This window comes from Nicotiana attenuata, unplaced genomic scaffold (assembly GCF_001879085.1).
Source record: "Nicotiana attenuata strain UT unplaced genomic scaffold, NIATTr2, whole genome shotgun sequence".
NCBI lineage: Eukaryota > Viridiplantae > Streptophyta > Magnoliopsida > Solanales > Solanaceae > Nicotiana > Nicotiana attenuata.
In genome coordinates this window covers 22,061-28,682 of record NW_017677453.1, presented here as the reverse complement: position 1 = coordinate 28,682, position 6,622 = coordinate 22,061, and the positions used below count along the sequence as shown (strand labels likewise).

The window sequence follows — 6,622 nt, the reverse complement described above, 5'->3', positions numbered from 1 at the left end:
CAAAGAAGATAAATAGACCAAACTTCATCCCACATAGCATCTTCAAGAATATTTGTGCTACTCCGAATGTGAAAAACATGTTCATGGAGACCGTAACACATTGTGCTGCTGATCGAACTTCCAATGGAGATATCTCACTCGGAACCAACCATCCTAAAGGACCCCATGAATACGCAAAGTTAGCAACGAATACACAGATGCAGACAACCACTAAAGCTGCAAACCAAAGTGGCAAATCTGTTGCAGTCCCTGTTGTTCCGAATTTTGCCCCAATAAGAGCTGCCACTGCTGTTTGGAATATACACATGAAGATGCCACCCCAGAAGAAGAGTATTCTCCTCCCAAACTTATCCGTACAAAAGACTGAAATAAAAGTTGCACCCACGTTGACACCGCCAGTGATAGCAGCTGACATAAGCGAAGCGTTACTCTTAAACCCTAATGTTTGGAAAAGTACTGGAGCATAGAACATGACCACGTTAATTCCCGTAAGCTGCTGTAAAGATGGAATCAGAATTGACAAAACCAACTGCGGTCTGTACTTTCGGACGAATAAAAGATTATTCCATGGCCTTTCTACTTTCTTGGATGCTTCACTCGCCATAACAAGGTCATTAAATTCAGCATTTACGTTATCAACTCCTCTGATCTTTTTCAACAATTGTTCCGCCTCCTCTTTCTTTCCTCTGTCTATCAACGAACTCGGACTATCAGAGAGAAACATCGAGGAAACCAGGATGACTAGTGCTGGCACGGCTGCACCTCCTAAGCTAACCCTCCAACCCCAACCGCCAGAGATTTTGCTAGTTCCAAAGTTGACCAAATTCGCTATCAGAATCCCAATGGTGATGGCCATTTGGAATAACACGTTGAAAGTCCCTCTGTATTTGTAGGGAGCAACTTCTGACAAATAAATAGGGACAGATTGATTAGCAAATCCGACACCAATCCCCAGAAGAATACGACCCAAGATGAGCATGCTAATATGGATAGCAGCAGCGTTGAGGACGGCGCCTATCAAGAAAAAGAGACCTCCAAGGGCCATAGTAACTCTTCTGCCACGTTTTTTGCTAACATGAGAAGCAACAATGGACGCAAACAGGGCAGCCACGTAAAGAGAAGACGTGAAAAGGGTCAACAACTGGCTGTCGAACTTACAGTACTGGTTGGTAGAGGTGTTCAAAGCCTCTTTTTGGTAAACAGACATGAAGAAGCGTTTGAGAAAAGGATCCATGGAAGTAACTCCACCTGAAATTCCAATGTCATAGCCAAAGATAACCCTCCCATGGCTGCCATGATACAAGTCATGGCTACGTACCCTGTTAGCTTCCCTGGGTACTCATCCGGATTGTCTCCGCCACCGCCGGGGATAAAGTTTCCACCAGCCATGAATATATTGATCAAAGAGAATACTATGCAGTAGAAAGAAACACACGAGGAAGATTATTAAAGTGTTTGAGATGGTGTCCTTAGGCGTGTTAGAGAAAGGTATATATAGATGTCAAAAACCGAGATCGAATAGGTTTATAACTAGCAAAACTAGTCAGATTAGGATATCCTTTTATTAACTTGTATTTCTTTTCTAGTACGTTTATGACTTACATTTTTAATTACCGCATATACTTCCTAAGTTGAGTAGGATATGGAGTATTTCTTTTCATGTCATAATTCTGTATATAATATCCGTGATCTTATATAATCAGGATAAGTTATGGGAAATTTAAAGTAAAGAAGATATACGGGCAATTTCAAATAAAAAGAATCAAAAAATTGTAAACCTATCATCGTATCATCATCAATTCATCTATATTTATATCTATATCTATATTATACAGTCTTAGGGTATGCGTTATACCTGTGTAACCATATCAATGAGTATATAGCTTTAAAGAATTAGATCAATATTATCCATCTGTTTCAATTTATATTACGTAGTTTGATTGGATATAACATTTAAGAAAATAGACGTTAGCCTTGTAATCCTATTTGTAAAATGTTGGACTACAGAAATAATCTTTTAATATATATATTAAAAGGAGGGTAGTATGCATTGTGGTTAAGCCAAGTGACAAGCCAAAATGAAGCCACTTGACAATTTTAGGACAACATTAATAATTATAAATTATAAATGGAAACATTATTAATGAAAATAGTTGAATGAATCTTATACATAATCTAAATAGATTTAGACAAACCTAATTATGTATATATATATATATATATATATATATATATATATATATATATATAAAAATTAATTAAGTTCAACTATGGGGACATTTTCCCCTACAAGGTTAGAAAAGAGACTTACCTTGTTTCGAGCCTACTTCCAACTCAAGAATGCGTTCAAACTCTCAAACCGTAGCCGCACAATCCGAAACTATTCAAATAGTGTAAAAGTCCATCATTATAGGTTTACAAATTCATATTCTAGATATTAAAGCGATTATCCAACCCCAAAGGCAAGGTTCCTAAAATTCAACCCCAGGCCCACGTGCCCTGATTCCGGAAATTTTCGAACGGAGTTGTTATCCATAACCTAAGGATCAAGAATATATGATTTTTACTTCATTCAAAAACTAATTTCGTGGTTAAATCTTATTTTTATCAAAACCCTAGGTTTTACTCTAATCCCATGATTTTCATTAATCTTTACATGTTAATCTACCCAAAATCCAAGTATTTAACTCACATAAAGTAGGAATTACTTACCTTTAAGAGCTTGGTGAAAATCCTCTCTCAAGAGCTCCAAAGTCGCCCAACCTTTGAGTGAAAATGAGCCAAAAAAGGCTAACACCCGCAATAAATGAAGGTCACTGCCTTCAGTGATTTCAGCATCTGCAGTCCTGGGCCACACCTGCACCCACCGCATCTGCAGAAAAGAGTTCGCTTCTATGGAAATTTCGATGGCCGGTTGGGCCGCTTCTGCGATAAGCAAACCGCTTCTGCGGAAGGTAGGCCGCTTTTGCGGGCTCGCACCTGCGGCTGGCCAACCGCAGGTGCGGTTATGACAGAAGCCTGAAGCTTCAGCTCTTTCCCACATTTCCAACTAAGCTCGAGCCTCGTCCGATTGACGCTCGGGGCCCCCGAGGCCCTTCCCGAACATACCTACAAGTTTGAAATGATAATACGGACTCGCTCGAACCCTCGGAACGCCCAAAACAACGCTAAATCTCACCCCCCTAAAATCAATTGAATCAAACTTATGAACTTCAAGTTCTTCAATTCAGATCCAATGTAACAAAACACACTTATACTACTCGGATTGACACCAAATTTTGCGTGCAAGTCTTAAATGATAATACGGAACTATTCTCGATCTCAAAATTCCATTCGGACCTCGATAACACAAAAACACGCTCCAAACCAAATATTTAAGAACTTCAAAATCCTTAAGGAATCAACTTTCACTATTATGCGCCACTACGCTCCCGGGTCATCCAAAACCCGATTCAGACATACGCCCAAGTCCAAAATCATCATACGAACCTGTTGGAACCCTCAAATCCTGATTCTGAGGCTGTTTAATCAAAATGTTGACCGAAGTCAAACTTGGCCTTTTAAGCCAATCTTAAGGAACCAAGTGTTCCAATTTCAACCCAAACTCTTCCAAAACCCGAACCAACCATCCCCGCAAGTCATAAATTAGTAAAAGCAAGTACGGGAAGCCTTATTTAGGGGAACGGGGTTCTAGAAAGCAAAACGACCAGTCGGGTCGTTACATTCTCCACCTCTTAAACAAATGTTCATCCTCGAACGGGTTTAGATTCATACCTGAAGTGTTAAATAAGCGTGGATATCTGCTCCGCATGTCCTCCTCGGACTCTCAGGACGCCTCCTCGACTGGTTGGCCTCTCTACTGGACCTTTACCGCAGAAATCCTCTTGGATCTCAACTGGTGATCTTGTCTATCAATAATGGCAACTGGCTCATCCTCATAACCCAAGCTCTCATCTAGCTGAATAGTACTGAAGTCCAACACATGGGACAAGTCAGCGTGATACCTCCGAAGCATAGACACATGAAAAACTGGATGAACTCCTGACAGGTTGGGAGGTAAAGCAACCTCCCCAACTCGCCTCAACACCTCGAATGTGCCTATAAATGTTGGACTAAACTTGCCCTTCTTCCCGAATCTCATAATACCCTTCATCGGCGAGACTTTTAAGAGAACCTTCTCGTCGACCATGAATGATACATCACGCGCTTTCTGGTCTGCGTAGCTCTTTTGTTTGGACTGAGCTGTGCGAAGCCTTTCCCGAATCAACTTTACCTTTTCCAAGGCATCTTTCACCAAATCTGTACCATACAACTTAGCCTCACCTGTCTCAAGCCGCCCGATAAGAGAACGACATCGCTGACCATATAAAGCCTCAAATGGAGCCATCACGATGCTGGACTGATAATTGTTGTTGTAAGCAAACTCGGCCAAGGGCAAGAACTGATCCCACTGCCCTCCAAAGTCAATCACACATGCTCTAAGCATGTCCTCTAGAATCTAAACTGTTCGCTTCGATTGCCCATCGGTCTACGTGTGAAATGCTGTGCTGAGCTCTACACGGGTCCCCAACTCACTCTGTACGGCTCTCCAAAAATGGGAAGTGAACTGAGGGCCTCTATATGATATGATGAAAACAGGCACACCGTGCAACCGAACTATCTCCCGAATGTAAATTCGAGCCAACCTCTCGAAAGTATAAGTAGTCACAACCGGAATGAAGTGTGCCGACTTGGTCAACCCGTCGACAATGACCCAAACTAGATCAAACTTTCGCAATGTCCGCGACAACCCAACTACGAAGTCCATAGTAATGTGCTCCCACTTCCACTCAGGTATATGCATCTGCTGAAGTAAGGCTCCTGGCCTTTGGTGCTCATACTTAACCTGTTGGCAATTCAAACACCTAACCACATACTCAACTATGTCTTTCTTTATCCGTCGCCACCAATAATGCTACCTCAGGTCACGATACATCTTCGTAGCACCTGGATGAATGGAATACCGCAAATTGTGTGCCTCCTCTAGAATCTTCTCCCTCAAGCCATCGACGTTAGGAACATAGGCGACCCTGGAGTCGCAAAAACACCATCCTCGCCAATAGAAACCTCCTTGGCACTACCCTGTAGCACCGTCTCTCTGAGAACTGCCAAATGTGGATCATCGAACTGCCGAGCCTTGATCTGCCCCAATAGTGAAGACTGAGCAACAACACACGCAAGGACTCGGCTGGGCTCTGAAAGGTCCAACCTCACAAGTCTGTTAGCCAAGGACTGAATGTCCAAAGCTAGTGGCCTCTCCTCCGCTGAAATGAATGCCAAGCTACCCATACTCTCTGCTTTCCTACTCAACATTTGCCTTGCCCGGATGATAAAGAATGCTGATGTCATAATCCTTTAGTAACTCAAGCCATCTACCCTCAAATTGAGATCCCTCTACTTGAACAAATGCTGTAAGCTGCGATGATCAGTATAAACCTCACATGATACCCCATATAGATAATGCCTCCATATCTTAAGAGCATGAACAATCCCTGCTAACTCTAGGTCATGCACAGGGTAATTCTTCTCATGAATCTTCAGCTGACGTGAAGCATATGCAATAACTCGCCCCTCCTACATCAATACACATCCCAATCCAACGCGTGAAGCGTCGCAATATACCATATACATCCCTGAACCGGAAGGCAACATTAGAATCGGTGATGTAGTCAAAGCTGTCTTGAGCTTCTAAAAGCTCGTCTCACAATCATCGGACCAAGGGAAGGGAGCACCCTTCTGAGTCAATCTAGTCAGAGGTGATGCAATGGATGAAAAACCCTTCACAAATCGGTGGTAATGACCTGCTAACCCTAGGAAACTCCTAATCTCAGTCACTAAAGTAGGACGTGTCCAACTCTGAACTGCCTCAATCTTGTTGGGATCCACCTTGATCCCCTCTCCTGATACAATATGCCCTAAGAATGCTACTGACTCTAGCCAAAACTCGCACTTGGAGAACTTAGCATATAGCTTCTGCTCTCGTAATGTCTGAAGCATCACTCTCAAATGCCGCGCGTGCTCCCCCAGGCTACGCGAGTAGATCAAGATGTCATAAATGAAGACAATAACAAATGAATCAATATAAGGCCTGAACACCCTGTTCATCAAGTCCATAAACGCTGCTAGGGCATTATTCAAGCCGAAGGACATCACTAGAAACTCATAATGACCATATCTAGTACGGAAGGCAGTCTTTGGAACATCTGAGTCCCGAATCTTCAATTGGTGGTACCCCGTCTCAAGTCGATCTTAGAAAACACCCTAGCACCCTGCAACTGGTTAAACAAATCATGTATACGAGGCAACGGGTACTTGTTCTTGATGGTGACTTTGTTCAACTGGCGGTAATCAATGCACATCCGCATAGTCCCATCCTTCTTCTTCTGAAATAACACTGGTGCACCCCAAGGTGATACACTCGGTCTCCCAAATCCCTTTGCTAACAACTCCTCAAGCTGCTCCTTCAACTCTTTCAACTCTTTCGGTGTCATACGGTAAGGTGGGATAGATATAGGCTAGGTACTTGGAGCCAAATCTATACAGAAATCAATGTCACGACGGCATGCCTGGAAGGTCTGAAGGA

The 6,622-nt window shown here is 42.6% G+C and overlaps 1 pseudogene; it reads right to left on the bottom strand.

The window, feature by feature from the left end:
• Positions 1-7: 7 nt before the first annotated feature.
• LOC109221418 lies at positions 8-1,389 on the bottom strand (annotated as a pseudogene).
• Positions 1,390-6,622: the final 5,233 nt, after the last annotated feature.